The following is a 16,533-nucleotide window of genomic DNA, read 5'->3' as shown; positions in this document are numbered from 1 at the left end:
CAAGTATAATAATTTCAACTTCACACAAATTAAATAAATTCGTTTAGGATTAAGTAATTAATGCCTTTGAAAAAAAGAATAACTTAGTTTAGTTAGATAAAATTATTTTTATGTTTATTAAATTATTTTTAATTCGTAAACGGGTCATATCAGGTCACCACGGGTTGACCCGAAATCGACCGGTTTTCTTTTCGGGTTCATCGGGTCCAACCCGATTCTGACCCGAATTCCCGAAACCTCAACCCAAACCCATTAATTTCGTGTTAGGTTCGTGTCGTGTCGAAAATTGCCACCCCTAGTTGCGGTGATACATTTGCGCCGACAAATTTGAGCGACGATCCGGGCTTTGATCGAGCCGTACCGTTCCTGATTTGTCTCGCGCCTTCAGATCCTCCTTCACGCTTCGACAAGAAGCAAAATATTAAGCAATCGTTCCGACGGAGCTAAATTACTACAGGATAAAGAACGAATAGGAAATTTGGATTTCGAAACAAAAAAGAGAGGGGTGCAACACGACGACTTCCCAGGGGGTCACCCATCCTAGTACTACTCTCGCCCAAGCACGCTTAATTTCGGAGTTCTGATGGGATCCGGTGCATTAGTGCTGGTATGATCGCACCCGCCATGTTCCTTTCGCGTTATTCTTTTAAACTACCCCGTCCTGCGAAGCAGTGTGGCTTTTCTAGACCGAAATTCATTTTAAGCGTCAATTCAAGCATTTTCCTCTTATCCTTTTATTTATTTACTTTATATTTTTTTTTGTTATTGATTTGCACCCTGTTTTTTTCCCTCATCCCGCAACTCTAAATTATCATGAAATCAATCCTTCACGCTTGCAGTTAGGGGTGGCAATTCGGGTCCAAATCAGGTTGGCGGGTCGGGTTCGGGTCAACAGACCCGCCAGAAAATCTGTTGACCCGAACCCCGACCCGCCAACCCGTGACGGGTCAGGTATGCTGACCCGAACCCGAAAATTTCAGGTTTACGGGGCGGCGGGTCGACCCGAAATGACCCGAAACTTAATTTTAATTTATTAATTTATCACTGTAATTTCTAATAAAATCAATTTCTCACAAAACTAATTACATAATCAAGTAATAAAAATTTAAATAAATGATTCCAAATCAAATCTAAAATAAATTAAACACCGTAAAAGTGTTTTATCCCAAGCAAAATATAAAATAAATTAAAACAATACAAAAGTGAAAAATAATATAATATATTATTTGTCCAAGTATAATAATTTCAACTTCACACAAATTAAATAAATTCGTTTAGGATTAAGTAATTAATGCCTTTGAAAAAAAGAATAACTTAGTTTAGTTAGATAAAATTATTTTTATGTTTATTAAATTATTTTTAATTCGTAAACGGGTCATATCGGGTCATATCAGGTCACCACGGGTTGGCCCGAAATCGACCGGTTTTCTTTTCGGGTTCATCGGGTCCAACCCGATTCTGACCCGAATTCCCGAAACCTCAACCCAAACCCATTAATTTCGTGTTAGGTTCGTGTCGTGTCGAAAATTGCCACCCCTAGTTGCGGTGATACATTTGCGCCGACAAATTTGAGCGACGATCCGGGCTTTGATCGAGCCGTACCGTTCCTGATTTGTCTCGCGCCTTCAGATCCTCCTTCACGCTTCGACAAGAAGCAAAATATTAAGCAATCGTTCCGACGGAGCTAAATTACTACAGGATAAAGAACGAATAGGAAATTTGGATTTCGAAACAAAAAAGAGAGGGGTGCAACACGAGGACTTCCCAGGGGGTCACCCATCCTAGTACTACTCTCGCCCAAGCACGCTTAACTTCGGAGTTCTGATGGGATCCGGTGCATTAGTGCTGGTATGATCGCACCCGCCATGTTCCTTTCGCGTTATTCTTTTAAACTACCCCGTCCTGCGAAGCAGTGTGGCTTTTCTAGACCGAAATTCATTTTAAGCGTCAATTCAAGCATTTTCCTCTTATCCTTTTATTTAGTTACTTTATATTTTTTTTTGTTATTGATTTGCACCCTGTTTTTTTCCCTCATCCCGCAACTCTAAATTATCATGAAATCAATCCTTCACGCTTGCAGTTAGGGGTGGCAATTCGGGTCCAAATCAGGTTGGCGGGTCGGGTTCGGGTCAACAGACCCGCCAGAAAATCTGTTGACCCGAACCCCGACCCGCCAACCCGTGACGGGTCAGGTATGCTGACCCGAACCCGAAAATTTCAGGTTTACGGGGCGGCGGGTCGACCCGAAATGACCCGAAACTTAATTTTAATTTATTAATTTATCACTGTAATTTCTAATAAAATCAATTTCTCACAAAACTAATTACATAATCAAGTAATAAAAATTTAAATAAATGATTCCAAATCAAATCTAAAATAAATTAAACACCGTAAAAGTGTTTTATCCCAAGCAAAATATAAAATAAATTAAAACAATACAAAAGTGAAAAATAATATAATATATTATTTGTCCAAGTATAATAATTTCAACTTCACACAAATTAAATAAATTCGTTTAGGATTAAGTAATTAATGCCTTTGAAAAAAAGAATAACTTAGTTTAGTTAGATAAAATTATTTTTATGTTTATTAAATTATTTTTAATTCGTAAACGGGTCATATCAGGTCACCACGGGTTGACCCGAAATCGACCGGTTTTCTTTTCGGGTTCATCGGGTCCAACCCGATTCTGACCCGAATTCCCGAAACCTCAACCCAAACCCATTAATTTCGTGTTAGGTTCGTGTCGTGTTTTCAGGTCGTGTCGAAAATTGCCACCCCTAGTTGCGGTGATACATTTGCGCCGACAAATTTGAGCGACGATCCGGGCTTTGATCGAGCCGTACCGTTCCTGATTTGTCTCGCGCCTTCGGATCCTCCTTCACGCTTCGACAAGAAGCAAAATATTAAGCAATCGTTCCGACGGAGCTAAATTACTACAGGATAAAGAACGAATAGGAAATTTGGATTTCGAAACAAAAAAGAGAGGGGTGCAACACGAGGACTTCCCAGGGGGTCACCCATCCTAGTACTACTCTCGCCCAAGCACGCTTAACTTCGGAGTTCTGATGGGATCCGGTGCATTAGTGCTGGTATGATCGCACCCGCCATGTTCCTTTCGCTTTATTCTTTTAAACTACCCCGTCCTGCGAAGCAGTGTGGCTTTTCTAGACCGAAATTCATTTTAAGCGTCAATTCAAGCATTTTCCTCTTATCCTTTTATTTATTTACTTTATATTTTTTTTTGTTATTGATTTGCACCCTGTTTTTTTCCCTCATCCCGCAACTCTAAATTATCATGAAATCAATCCTTCACGCTTGCAGTTAGGGGTGGCAATTCGGGTCCAAATCAGGTTGGCGGGTCGGGTTCGGGTCAACAGACCCGCCAGAAAATCTGTTGACCCGAACCCCGACCCGCCAACCCGTGACGGGTCAGGTATGCTGACCCGAACCCGAAAATTTCAGGTTTACGGGGCGGCGGGTCGACCCGAAATGACCCGAAACTTAATTTTAATTTATTAATTTATCACTGTAATTTCTAATAAAATCAATTTCTCACAAAACTAATTACATAATCAAGTAATAAAAATTTAAATAAATGATTCCAAATCAAATCTAAAATAAATTAAACACCGTAAAAGTGTTTTATCCCAAGCAAAATATAAAATAAATTAAAACAATACAAAAGTGAAAAATAATATAATATATTATTTGTCCAAGTATAATAATTTCAACTTCACACAAATTAAATAAATTCGTTTAGGATTAAGTAATTAATGCCTTTGAAAAAAAGAATAACTTAGTTTAGTTAGATAAAATTATTTTTATGTTTATTAAATTATTTTTAATTCGTAAACGGGTCATATCGGGTCATATCAGGTCACCACGGGTTGGCCCGAAATCGACCGGTTTTCTTTTCGGGTTCATCGGGTCCAACCCGATTCTGACCCGAATTCCCGAAACCTCAACCCAAACCCATTAATTTCGTGTTAGGTTCGTGTCGTGTCGAAAATTGCCACCCCTAGTTGCGGTGATACATTTGCGCCGACAAATTTGAGCGACGATCCGGGCTTTGATCGAGCCGTACCGTTCCTGATTTGTCTCGCGCCTTCAGATCCTCCTTCACGCTTTGACAAGAAGCAAAATATTAAGCAATCGTTCCGACGGAGATAAATTACTACAGGATAAAGAACGAATAGGAAATTTGGATTTCGAAACAAAAAAGAAAGGGGTGCAACACGAGGACTTCCCAGGGGGTCACCCATCCTAGTACTACTCTCGCCCAAGCACGCTTAACTTCGGAGTTCTGATGGGATCCGGTGCATTAGTGCTGGTATGATCGCACCCGCCATGTTCCTTTCGCTTTATTCTTTTAAATTACCCCGTCCTGCGAAGCAGTGTGGCTTTTCTAGACCGAAATTCATTTTAAGCGTCAATTCAAGCATTTTCCTCTTATCCTTTTATTTATTTACTTTATATTTTTTTTTGTTATTGATTTGCACCCTGTTTTTTTCCCTCATCCCGCAACTCTAAATTATCATGAAATCAATCCTTCACGCTTGCAGTTAGGGGTGGCAATTCGGGTCCAAATCAGGTTGGCGGGTCGGGTTCGGGTCAACAGACCCGCCAGAAAATCTGTTGACCCGAACCCCGACCCGCCAACCCGTGACGGGTCAGGTATGCTGACCCGAACCCGAAAATTTCAGGTTTACGGGGCGGCGGGTCGACCCGAAATGGTCCGAAACTTAATTTTAATTTATTAATTTATCACTGTAATTTCTGATAAAATCAATTTCTCACAAAACTAATTACATAATCAAGTAATAAAAATTTAAATAAATGATTCCAAATCAAATCTAAAATAAATTAAACACCGTAAAAGTGTTTTATCCCAAGCAAAATATAAAATAAATTAAAACAATACAAAAGTGAAAAATAATATAATATATTATTTGTCCAAGTATAATAATTTCAACTTCACACAAATTAAATAAATTCGTTTAGGATTAAGTAATTAATGCCTTTGAAAAAAAGAATAACTTAGTTTAGTTAGATAAAATTATTTTTATGTTTATTAAATTATTTTTAATTCGTAAACGGGTCATATCGGGTCATATCAGGTCACCACGGGTTGACCCGAAATCGACCGGTTTTCTTTTCGGGTTCATCGGGTCCAACCCGATTCTGACCCGAATTCCCGAAACCTCAACCCAAACCCATTAATTTCGTGTTAGGTTCGTGTCGTGTTTTCAGGTCGTGTCGAAAATTGCCACCCCTAGTTGCGGTGATACATTTGCGCCGACAAATTTGAGCGACGATCCGGGCTTTGATCGAGCCGTACCGTTCCTGATTTGTCTCGCGCCTTCAGATCCTCCTTCACGCTTCGACAAGAAGCAAAATATTAAGCAATCGTTCCGACGGAGCTAAATTACTACAGGATAAAGAACGAATAGGAAATTTGGATTTCGAAACAAAAAAGAGAGGGGTGCAACACGAGGACTTCCCAGGGGGTCACCCATCCTAGTACTACTCTCGCCCAAGCACGCTTAACTTCGGAGTTCTGATGGGATCCGGTGCATTAGTGCTGGTATGATCGCACCCGCCATGTTCCTTTCGCTTTATTCTTTTAAACTACCCCGTCCTGCGAAGCAGTGTGGCTTTTCTAGACCGAAATTCATTTTAAGCGTCAATTCAAGCATTTTCCTCTTATCCTTTTATTTATTTACTTTATATTTTTTTTTGTTATTGATTTGCACCCTGTTTTTTTCCCTCATCCCGCAACTCTAAATTATCATGAAATCAATCCTTCACGCTTGCAGTTAGGGGTGGCAATTCGGGTCCAAATCAGGTTGGCGGGTCGGGTTCGGGTCAACAGACCCGCCAGAAAATCTGTTGACCCGAACCCCGACCCGCCAACCCGTGACGGGTCAGGTATGCTGACCCGAACCCGAAAATTTCAGGTTTACGGGGCGGCGGGTCGACCCGAAATGACCCGAAACTTAATTTTAATTTATTAATTTATCACTGTAATTTCTAATAAAATCAATTTCTCACAAAACTAATTACATAATCAAGTAATAAAAATTTAAATAAATGATTCCAAATCAAATCTAAAATAAATTAAACACCGTAAAAGTGTTTTATCCCAAGCAAAATATAAAATAAATTAAAACAATACAAAAGTGAAAAATAATATAATATATTATTTGTCCAAGTATAATAATTTCAACTTCACACAAATTAAATAAATTCGTTTAGGATTAAGTAATTAATGCCTTTGAAAAAAAGAATAACTTAGTTTAGTTAGATAAAATTATTTTTATGTTTATTAAATTATTTTTAATTCGTAAACGGGTCATATCGGGTCATATCAGGTCACCACGGGTTGGCCCGAAATCGACCGGTTTTCTTTTCGGGTTCATCGGGTCCAACCCGATTCTGACCCGAATTCCCGAAACCTCAACCCAAACCCATTAATTTCGTGTTAGGTTCGTGTCGTGTCGAAAATTGCCACCCCTAGTTGCGGTGATACATTTGCGCCGACAAATTTGAGCGACGATCCGGGCTTTGATCGAGCCGTACCGTTCCTGATTTGTCTCGCGCCTTCAGATCCTCCTTCACGCTTCGACAAGAAGCAAAATATTAAGCAATCGTTCCGACGGAGCTAAATTACTACAGGATAAAGAACGAATAGGAAATTTGGATTTCGAAACAAAAAAGAGAGGGGTGCAACACGAGGACTTCCCAGGGGGTCACCCATCCTAGTACTACTCTCGCCCAAGCACGCTTAACTTCGGAGTTCTGATGGGATCCGGTGCATTAGTGCTGGTATGATCGCACCCGCCATGTTCCTTTCGCGTTATTCTTTTAAACTACCCCGTCCTGCGAAGCAGTGTGGCTTTTCTAGACCGAAATTCATTTTAAGCGTCAATTCAAGCATTTTCCTCTTATCCTTTTATTTAGTTACTTTATATTTTTTTTTGTTATTGATTTGCACCCTGTTTTTTTCCCTCATCCCGCAACTCTAAATTATCATGAAATCAATCCTTCACGCTTGCAGTTAGGGGTGGCAATTCGGGTCCAAATCAGGTTGGCGGGTCGGGTTCGGGTCAACAGACCCGCCAGAAAATCTGTTGACCCGAACCCCGACCCGCCAACCCGTGACGGGTCAGGTATGCTGACCCGAACCCGAAAATTTCAGGTTTACGGGGCGGCGGGTCGACCCGAAATGACCCGAAACTTAATTTTAATTTATTAATTTATCACTGTAATTTCTAATAAAATCAATTTCTCACAAAACTAATTACATAATCAAGTAATAAAAATTTAAATAAATGATTCCAAATCAAATCTAAAATAAATTAAACACCGTAAAAGTGTTTTATCCCAAGCAAAATATAAAATAAATTAAAACAATACAAAAGTGAAAAATAATATAATATATTATTTGTCCAAGTATAATAATTTCAACTTCACACAAATTAAATAAATTCGTTTAGGATTAAGTAATTAATGCCTTTGAAAAAAAGAATAACTTAGTTTAGTTAGATAAAATTATTTTTATGTTTATTAAATTATTTTTAATTCGTAAACGGGTCATATCGGGTCATATCAGGTCACCACGGGTTGGCCCGAAATCGACCGGTTTTCTTTTCGGGTTCATCGGGTCCAACCCGATTCTGACCCGAATTCCCGAAACCTCAACCCAAACCCATTAATTTCGTGTTAGGTTCGTGTCGTGTCGAAAATTGCCACCCCTAGTTGCGGTGATACATTTGCGCCGACAAATTTGAGCGACGATCCGGGCTTTGATCGAGCCGTACCGTTCCTGATTTGTCTCGCGCCTTCGGATCCTCCTTCACGCTTCGACAAGAAGCAAAATATTAAGCAATCGTTCCGACGGAGCTAAATTACTACAGGATAAAGAACGAATAGGAAATTTGGATTTCGAAACAAAAAAGAGAGGGGTGCAACACGAGGACTTCCCAGGGGGTCACCCATCCTAGTACTACTCTCGCCCAAGCACGCTTAACTTCGGAGTTCTGATGGGATCCGGTGCATTAGTGCTGGTATGATCGCACCCGCCATGTTCCTTTCGCTTTATTCTTTTAAACTACCCCGTCCTGCGAAGCAGTGTGGCTTTTCTAGACCGAAATTCATTTTAAGCGTCAATTCAAGCATTTTCCTCTTATCCTTTTATTTATTTACTTTATATTTTTTTTTGTTATTGATTTGCACCCTGTTTTTTTCCCTCATCCCGCAACTCTAAATTATCATGAAATCAATCCTTCACGCTTGCAGTTAGGGGTGGCAATTCGGGTCCAAATCAGGTTGGCGGGTCGGGTTCGGGTCAACAGACCCGCCAGAAAATCTGTTGACCCGAACCCCGACCCGCCAACCCGTGACGGGTCAGGTATGCTGACCCGAACCCGAAAATTTCAGGTTTACGGGGCGGCGGGTCGACCCGAAATGACCCGAAACTTAATTTTAATTTATTAATTTATCACTGTAATTTCTAATAAAATCAATTTCTCACAAAACTAATTACATAATCAAGTAATAAAAATTTAAATAAATGATTCCAAATCAAATCTAAAATAAATTAAACACCGTAAAAGTGTTTTATCCCAAGCAAAATATAAAATAAATTAAAACAATACAAAAGTGAAAAATAATATAATATATTATTTGTCCAAGTATAATAATTTCAACTTCACACAAATTAAATAAATTCGTTTAGGATTAAGTAATTAATGCCTTTGAAAAAAAGAATAACTTAGTTTAGTTAGATAAAATTATTTTTATGTTTATTAAATTATTTTTAATTCGTAAACGGGTCATATCAGGTCACCACGGGTTGACCCGAAATCGACCGGTTTTCTTTTCGGGTTCATCGGGTCCAACCCGATTCTGACCCGAATTCCCGAAACCTCAACCCAAACCCATTAATTTCGTGTTAGGTTCGTGTCGTGTCGAAAATTGCCACCCCTAGTTGCGGTGATACATTTGCGCCGACAAATTTGAGCGACGATCCGGGCTTTGATCGAGCCGTACCGTTCCTGATTTGTCTCGCGCCTTCAGATCCTCCTTCACGCTTCGACAAGAAGCAAAATATTAAGCAATCGTTCCGACGGAGCTAAATTACTACAGGATAAAGAACGAATAGGAAATTTGGATTTCGAAACAAAAAAGAGAGGGGTGCAACACGACGACTTCCCAGGGGGTCACCCATCCTAGTACTACTCTCGCCCAAGCACGCTTAATTTCGGAGTTCTGATGGGATCCGGTGCATTAGTGCTGGTATGATCGCACCCGCCATGTTCCTTTCGCGTTATTCTTTTAAACTACCCCGTCCTGCGAAGCAGTGTGGCTTTTCTAGACCGAAATTCATTTTAAGCGTCAATTCAAGCATTTTCCTCTTATCCTTTTATTTATTTACTTTATATTTTTTTTTGTTATTGATTTGCACCCTGTTTTTTTCCCTCATCCCGCAACTCTAAATTATCATGAAATCAATCCTTCACGCTTGCAGTTAGGGGTGGCAATTCGGGTCCAAATCAGGTTGGCGGGTCGGGTTCGGGTCAACAGACCCGCCAGAAAATCTGTTGACCCGAACCCCGACCCGCCAACCCGTGACGGGTCAGGTATGCTGACCCGAACCCGAAAATTTCAGGTTTACGGGGCGGCGGGTCGACCCGAAATGACCCGAAACTTAATTTTAATTTATTAATTTATCACTGTAATTTCTAATAAAATCAATTTCTCACAAAACTAATTACATAATCAAGTAATAAAAATTTAAATAAATGATTCCAAATCAAATCTAAAATAAATTAAACACCGTAAAAGTGTTTTATCCCAAGCAAAATATAAAATAAATTAAAACAATACAAAAGTGAAAAATAATATAATATATTATTTGTCCAAGTATAATAATTTCAACTTCACACAAATTAAATAAATTCGTTTAGGATTAAGTAATTAATGCCTTTGAAAAAAAGAATAACTTAGTTTAGTTAGATAAAATTATTTTTATGTTTATTAAATTATTTTTAATTCGTAAACGGGTCATATCGGGTCATATCAGGTCACCACGGGTTGGCCCGAAATCGACCGGTTTTCTTTTCGGGTTCATCGGGTCCAACCCGATTCTGACCCGAATTCCCGAAACCTCAACCCAAACCCATTAATTTCGTGTTAGGTTCGTGTCGTGTCGAAAATTGCCACCCCTAGTTGCGGTGATACATTTGCGCCGACAAATTTGAGCGACGATCCGGGCTTTGATCGAGCCGTACCGTTCCTGATTTGTCTCGCGCCTTCAGATCCTCCTTCACGCTTCGACAAGAAGCAAAATATTAAGCAATCGTTCCGACGGAGCTAAATTACTACAGGATAAAGAACGAATAGGAAATTTGGATTTCGAAACAAAAAAGAGAGGGGTGCAACACGAGGACTTCCCAGGGGGTCACCCATCCTAGTACTACTCTCGCCCAAGCACGCTTAACTTCGGAGTTCTGATGGGATCCGGTGCATTAGTGCTGGTATGATCGCACCCGCCATGTTCCTTTCGCGTTATTCTTTTAAACTACCCCGTCCTGCGAAGCAGTGTGGCTTTTCTAGACCGAAATTCATTTTAAGCGTCAATTCAAGCATTTTCCTCTTATCCTTTTATTTAGTTACTTTATATTTTTTTTTGTTATTGATTTGCACCCTGTTTTTTTCCCTCATCCCGCAACTCTAAATTATCATGAAATCAATCCTTCACGCTTGCAGTTAGGGGTGGCAATTCGGGTCCAAATCAGGTTGGCGGGTCGGGTTCGGGTCAACAGACCCGCCAGAAAATCTGTTGACCCGAACCCCGACCCGCCAACCCGTGACGGGTCAGGTATGCTGACCCGAACCCGAAAATTTCAGGTTTACGGGGCGGCGGGTCGACCCGAAATGACCCGAAACTTAATTTTAATTTATTAATTTATCACTGTAATTTCTAATAAAATCAATTTCTCACAAAACTAATTACATAATCAAGTAATAAAAATTTAAATAAATGATTCCAAATCAAATCTAAAATAAATTAAACACCGTAAAAGTGTTTTATCCCAAGCAAAATATAAAATAAATTAAAACAATACAAAAGTGAAAAATAATATAATATATTATTTGTCCAAGTATAATAATTTCAACTTCACACAAATTAAATAAATTCGTTTAGGATTAAGTAATTAATGCCTTTGAAAAAAAGAATAACTTAGTTTAGTTAGATAAAATTATTTTTATGTTTATTAAATTATTTTTAATTCGTAAACGGGTCATATCGGGTCATATCAGGTCACCACGGGTTGGCCCGAAATCGACCGGTTTTCTTTTCGGGTTCATCGGGTCCAACCCGATTCTGACCCGAATTCCCGAAACCTCAACCCAAACCCATTAATTTCGTGTTAGGTTCGTGTCGTGTCGAAAATTGCCACCCCTAGTTGCGGTGATACATTTGCGCCGACAAATTTGAGCGACGATCCGGGCTTTGATCGAGCCGTACCGTTCCTGATTTGTCTCGCGCCTTCAGATCCTCCTTCACGCTTTGACAAGAAGCAAAATATTAAGCAATCGTTCCGACGGAGCTAAATTACTACAGGATAAAGAACGAATAGGAAATTTGGATTTCGAAACAAAAAAGAAAGGGGTGCAACACGAGGACTTCCCAGGGGGTCACCCATCCTAGTACTACTCTCGCCCAAGCACGCTTAACTTCGGAGTTCTGATGGGATCCGGTGCATTAATGCTGGTATGATCGCACCCGCCATGTTCCTTTCGCTTTATTCTTTTAAACTACCCCGTCCTGCGAAGCAGTGTGGCTTTTCTAGACCGAAATTCATTTTAAGCGTCAATTCAAGCATTTTCCTCTTATCCTTTTATTTATTTACTTTATATTTTTTTTTGTTATGGATTTGCACCCTGTTTTTTTCCCTCATCCCGCAACTCTAAATTATCATGAAATCAATCCTTCACGCTTGCAGTTAGGGGTGGCAATTCGGGTCCAAATCAGGTTGGCGGGTCGGGTTCGGGTCAACAGACCCGCCAGAAAATCTGTTGACCCGAACCCCGACCCGCCAACCCGTGACGGGTCAGGTATGCTGACCCGAACCCGAAAATTTCAGGTTTACGGGGCGGCGGGTCGACCCGAAATGACCCGAAACTTAATTTTAATTTATTAATTTATCACTGTAATTTCTAATAAAATCAATTTCTCACAAAACTAATTACATAATCAAGTAATAAAAATTTAAATAAATGATTCCAAATCAAATCTAAAATAAATTAAACACCGTAAAAGTGTTTTATCCCAAGCAAAATATAAAATAAATTAAAACAATACAAAAGTGAAAAATAATATAATATATTATTTGTCCAAGTATAATAATTTCAACTTCACACAAATTAAATAAATTCGTTTAGGATTAAGTAATTAATGCCTTTGAAAAAAAGAATAACTTAGTTTAGTTAGATAAAATTATTTTTATGTTTATTAAATTATTTTTAATTCGTAAACGGGTCATATCTGGTCACCACGGGTTGACCCGAAATCGACCGGTTTTCTTTTCGGGTTCATCGGGTCCAACCCGATTCTGACCCGAATTCCCGAAACCTCAACCCAAACCCATTAATTTCGTGTTAGGTTCGTGTCGTGTTTTCAGGTCGTGTCGAAAATTGCCACCCCTAGTTGCGGTGATACATTTGCGCCGACAAATTTGAGCGACGATCCGGGCTTTGATCGAGCCGTACCGTTCCTGATTTGTCTCGCGCCTTCAGATCCTCCTTCACGCTTCGACAAGAAGCAAAATATTAAGCAATCGTTCCGACGGAGCTAAATTACTACAGGATAAAGAACGAATAGGAAATTTGGATTTCGAAACAAAAAAGAGAGGGGTGCAACACGAGGGCTTCCCAGGGGGTCACCCATCCTAGTACTACTCTCGCCCAAGCACGCTTAACTTCGGAGTTCTGATGGGATCCGGTGCATTAGTGCTGGTATGATCGCACCCGCCATGTTCCTTTCGCGTTATTCTTTTAAACTACCCCGTCCTGCGAAGCAGTGTGGCTTTTCTAGACCGAAATTCATTTTAAGCGTCAATTCAAGCATTTTCCTCTTATCCTTTTATTTATTTACTTTATATTTTTTTTTGTTATTGATTTGCACCCTGTTTTTTTCCCTCATCCCGCAACTCTAAATTATCATGAAATCAATCCTTCACGCTTGCAGTTAGGGGTGGCAATTCGGGTCCAAATCAGGTTGGCGGGTCGGGTTCGGGTCAACAGACCCGCCAGAAAATCTGTTGACCCGAACCCCGACCCGCCAACCCGTGACGGGTCAGGTATGCTGACCCGAACCCGAAAATTTCAGGTTTACGGGGCGGCGGGTCGACCCGAAATGACCCGAAACTTAATTTTAATTTATTAATTTATCACTGTAATTTCTAATAAAATCAATTTCTCACAAAACTAATTACATAATCAAGTAATAAAAATTTAAATAAATGATTCCAAATCAAATCTAAAATAAATTAAACACCGTAAAAGTGTTTTATCCCAAGCAAAATATAAAATAAATTAAAACAATACAAAAGTGAAAAATAATATAATATATTATTTGTCCAAGTATAATAAATTCAACTTCACACAAATTAAATAAATTCGTTTAGGATTAAGTAATTAATGCCTTTGAAAAAAAGAATAACTTAGTTTAGTTAGATAAAATTATTTTTATGTTTATTAAATTATTTTTAATTCGTAAACGGGTCATATCGGGTCATATCAGGTCACCACGGGTTGACCCGAAATCGACCGGTTTTCTTTTCGGGTTCATCGGGTCCAACCCGATTCTGACCCGAATTCCCGAAACCTCAACCCAAACCCATTAATTTCGTGTTAGGTTCGTGTCGTGTTTTCAGGTCGTGTCGAAAATTGCCACCCCTAGTTGCGGTGATACATTTGCGCCGACAAATTTGAGCGACGATCCGGGCTTTGATCGAGCCGTACCGTTCCTGATTTGTCTCGCGCCTTCAGATCCTCCTTCACGCTTCGACAAGAAGCAAAATATTAAGCAATCGTTCCGACGGAGCTAAATTACTACAGGATAAAGAACGAATAGGAAATTTGGATTTCGAAACAAAAAAGAGAGGGGTGCAACACGAGGACTTCCCAGGGGGTCACCCATCCTAGTACTACTCTCGCCCAAGCACGCTTAACTTCGGAGTTCTGATGGGATCCGGTGCATTAGTGCTGGTATGATCGCACCCGCCATGTTCCTTTCGCTTTATTCTTTTAAACTACCCCGTCCTGCGAAGCAGTGTGGCTTTTCTAGACCGAAATTCATTTTAAGCGTCAATTCAAGCATTTTCCTCTTATCCTTTTATTTATTTACTTTATATTTTTTTTTGTTATTGATTTGCACCCTGTTTTTTTCCCTCATCCCGCAACTCTAAATTATCATGAAATCAATCCTTCACGCTTGCAGTTAGGGGTGGCAATTCGGGTCCAAATCAGGTTGGCGGGTCGGGTTCGGGTCAACAGACCCGCCAGAAAATCTGTTGACCCGAACCCCGACCCGCCAACCCGTGACGGGTCAGGTATGCTGACCCGAACCCGAAAATTTCAGGTTTACGGGGCGGCGGGTCGACCCGAAATGACCCGAAACTTAATTTTAATTTATTAATTTATCACTGTAATTTCTGATAAAATCAATTTCTCACAAAACTAATTACATAATCAAGTAATAAAAATTTAAATAAATGATTCCAAATCAAATCTAAAATAAATTAAACACCGTAAAAGTGTTTTATCCCAAGCAAAATATAAAATAAATTAAAACAATACAAAAGTGAAAAATAATATAATATATTATTTGTCCAAGTATAATAATTTCAACTTCACACAAATTAAATAAATTCGTTTAGGATTAAGTAATTAATGCCTTTGAAAAAAAGAATAACTTAGTTTAGTTAGATAAAATTATTTTTATGTTTATTAAATTATTTTTAATTCGTAAACGGGTCATATCGGGTCATATCAGGTCACCACGGGTTGGCCCGAAATCGACCGGTTTTCTTTTCGGGTTCATCGGGTCCAACCCGATTCTGACCCGAATTCCCGAAACCTCAACCCAAACCCATTAATTTCGTGTTAGGTTCGTGTCGTGTCGAAAATTGCCACCCCTAGTTGCGGTGATACATTTGCGCCGACAAATTTGAGCGACGATCCGGGCTTTGATCGAGCCGTACCGTTCCTGATTTGTCTCGCGCCTTCAGATCCTCCTTCACGCTTTGACAAGAAGCAAAATATTAAGCAATCGTTCCGACGGAGCTAAATTACTACAGGATAAAGAACGAATAGGAAATTTGGATTTCGAAACAAAAAAGAAAGGGGTGCAACACGAGGACTTCCCAGGGGGTCACCCATCCTAGTACTACTCTCGCCCAAGCACGCTTAACTTCGGAGTTCTGATGGGATCCGGTGCATTAATGCTGGTATGATCGCACCCGCCATGTTCCTTTCGCTTTATTCTTTTAAACTACCCCGTCCTGCGAAGCAGTGTGGCTTTTCTAGACCGAAATTCATTTTAAGCGTCAATTCAAGCATTTTCCTCTTATCCTTTTATTTATTTACTTTATATTTTTTTTTGTTATGGATTTGCACCCTGTTTTTTTCCCTCATCCCGCAACTCTAAATTATCATGAAATCAATCCTTCACGCTTGCAGTTAGGGGTGGCAATTCGGGTCCAAATCAGGTTGGCGGGTCGGGTTCGGGTCAACAGACCCGCCAGAAAATCTGTTGACCCGAACCCCGACCCGCCAACCCGTGACGGGTCAGGTATGCTGACCCGAACCCGAAAATTTCAGGTTTACGGGGCGGCGGGTCGACCCGAAATGACCCGAAACTTAATTTTAATTTATTAATTTATCACTGTAATTTCTAATAAAATCAATTTCTCACAAAACTAATTACATAATCAAGTAATAAAAATTTAAATAAATGATTCCAAATCAAATCTAAAATAAATTAAACACCGTAAAAGTGTTTTATCCCAAGCAAAATATAAAATAAATTAAAACAATACAAAAGTGAAAAATAATATAATATATTATTTGTCCAAGTATAATAATTTCAACTTCACACAAATTAAATAAATTCGTTTAGGATTAAGTAATTAATGCCTTTGAAAAAAAGAATAACTTAGTTTAGTTAGATAAAATTATTTTTATGTTTATTAAATTATTTTTAATTCGTAAACGGGTCATATCTGGTCACCACGGGTTGACCCGAAATCGACCGGTTTTCTTTTCGGGTTCATCGGGTCCAACCCGATTCTGACCCGAATTCCCGAAACCTCAACCCAAACCCATTAATTTCGTGTTAGGTTCGTGTCGTGTTTTCAGGTCGTGTCGAAAATTGCCACCCCTAGTTGCGGTGATACATTTGCGCCGACAAATTTGAGCGACGATCCGGGCTTTGATCGAGCCGTACCGTTCCTGATTTGT

The 16,533-nt window shown here is 39.5% G+C and overlaps 13 non-coding genes across 13 annotated transcripts; all 13 read right to left on the bottom strand.

Annotated features, from left to right (window-relative positions):
- Window positions 1-502: 502 nt before the first annotated feature.
- Window positions 503-621, bottom strand: LOC140031683 (5S ribosomal RNA). The gene has a single exon (XR_011835606.1). It is a non-coding gene; the product is annotated as a 5S ribosomal RNA (ribosomal RNA).
- Window positions 622-1,743: 1,122 nt separating this feature from the next.
- On the bottom strand, window positions 1,744-1,862 carry LOC140024048 (5S ribosomal RNA). The gene has a single exon (XR_011828020.1). It is a non-coding gene; the product is annotated as a 5S ribosomal RNA (ribosomal RNA).
- Window positions 1,863-2,987: 1,125 nt separating this feature from the next.
- Window positions 2,988-3,106, bottom strand: LOC140024037 (5S ribosomal RNA). Its single transcript, XR_011828008.1, has one exon. It is a non-coding gene; the product is annotated as a 5S ribosomal RNA (ribosomal RNA).
- Window positions 3,107-4,228: 1,122 nt separating this feature from the next.
- Window positions 4,229-4,347, bottom strand: LOC140024026 (5S ribosomal RNA). Its single transcript, XR_011827995.1, has one exon. It is a non-coding gene; the product is annotated as a 5S ribosomal RNA (ribosomal RNA).
- Window positions 4,348-5,482: 1,135 nt separating this feature from the next.
- LOC140024015 (5S ribosomal RNA) lies at window positions 5,483-5,601 on the bottom strand. The gene has a single exon (XR_011827982.1). It is a non-coding gene; the product is annotated as a 5S ribosomal RNA (ribosomal RNA).
- Window positions 5,602-6,723: 1,122 nt separating this feature from the next.
- LOC140024004 (5S ribosomal RNA) lies at window positions 6,724-6,842 on the bottom strand. The gene has a single exon (XR_011827971.1). It is a non-coding gene; the product is annotated as a 5S ribosomal RNA (ribosomal RNA).
- Window positions 6,843-7,964: 1,122 nt separating this feature from the next.
- On the bottom strand, window positions 7,965-8,083 carry LOC140023992 (5S ribosomal RNA). The gene has a single exon (XR_011827959.1). It is a non-coding gene; the product is annotated as a 5S ribosomal RNA (ribosomal RNA).
- Window positions 8,084-9,195: 1,112 nt separating this feature from the next.
- Window positions 9,196-9,314, bottom strand: LOC140031682 (5S ribosomal RNA). Its single transcript, XR_011835605.1, has one exon. It is a non-coding gene; the product is annotated as a 5S ribosomal RNA (ribosomal RNA).
- A 1,122-nt stretch (window positions 9,315-10,436) lies between these two features.
- Window positions 10,437-10,555, bottom strand: LOC140023981 (5S ribosomal RNA). Its single transcript, XR_011827948.1, has one exon. It is a non-coding gene; the product is annotated as a 5S ribosomal RNA (ribosomal RNA).
- Window positions 10,556-11,677: 1,122 nt separating this feature from the next.
- On the bottom strand, window positions 11,678-11,796 carry LOC140030252 (5S ribosomal RNA). Its single transcript, XR_011834167.1, has one exon. It is a non-coding gene; the product is annotated as a 5S ribosomal RNA (ribosomal RNA).
- Window positions 11,797-12,921: 1,125 nt separating this feature from the next.
- LOC140029814 (5S ribosomal RNA) lies at window positions 12,922-13,040 on the bottom strand. Its single transcript, XR_011833728.1, has one exon. It is a non-coding gene; the product is annotated as a 5S ribosomal RNA (ribosomal RNA).
- Window positions 13,041-14,175: 1,135 nt separating this feature from the next.
- Window positions 14,176-14,294, bottom strand: LOC140023970 (5S ribosomal RNA). The gene has a single exon (XR_011827936.1). It is a non-coding gene; the product is annotated as a 5S ribosomal RNA (ribosomal RNA).
- A 1,122-nt stretch (window positions 14,295-15,416) lies between these two features.
- On the bottom strand, window positions 15,417-15,535 carry LOC140030251 (5S ribosomal RNA). The gene has a single exon (XR_011834166.1). It is a non-coding gene; the product is annotated as a 5S ribosomal RNA (ribosomal RNA).
- Between the last annotated feature and the right edge of the window lie 998 nt (window positions 15,536-16,533).

Source organism: Coffea arabica, chromosome 11e (genome assembly GCF_036785885.1).
Source record: "Coffea arabica cultivar ET-39 chromosome 11e, Coffea Arabica ET-39 HiFi, whole genome shotgun sequence".
Taxonomy (NCBI): domain Eukaryota; kingdom Viridiplantae; phylum Streptophyta; class Magnoliopsida; order Gentianales; family Rubiaceae; genus Coffea; species Coffea arabica.
This window is presented reverse-complemented; position numbering and strand designations above follow the sequence as displayed.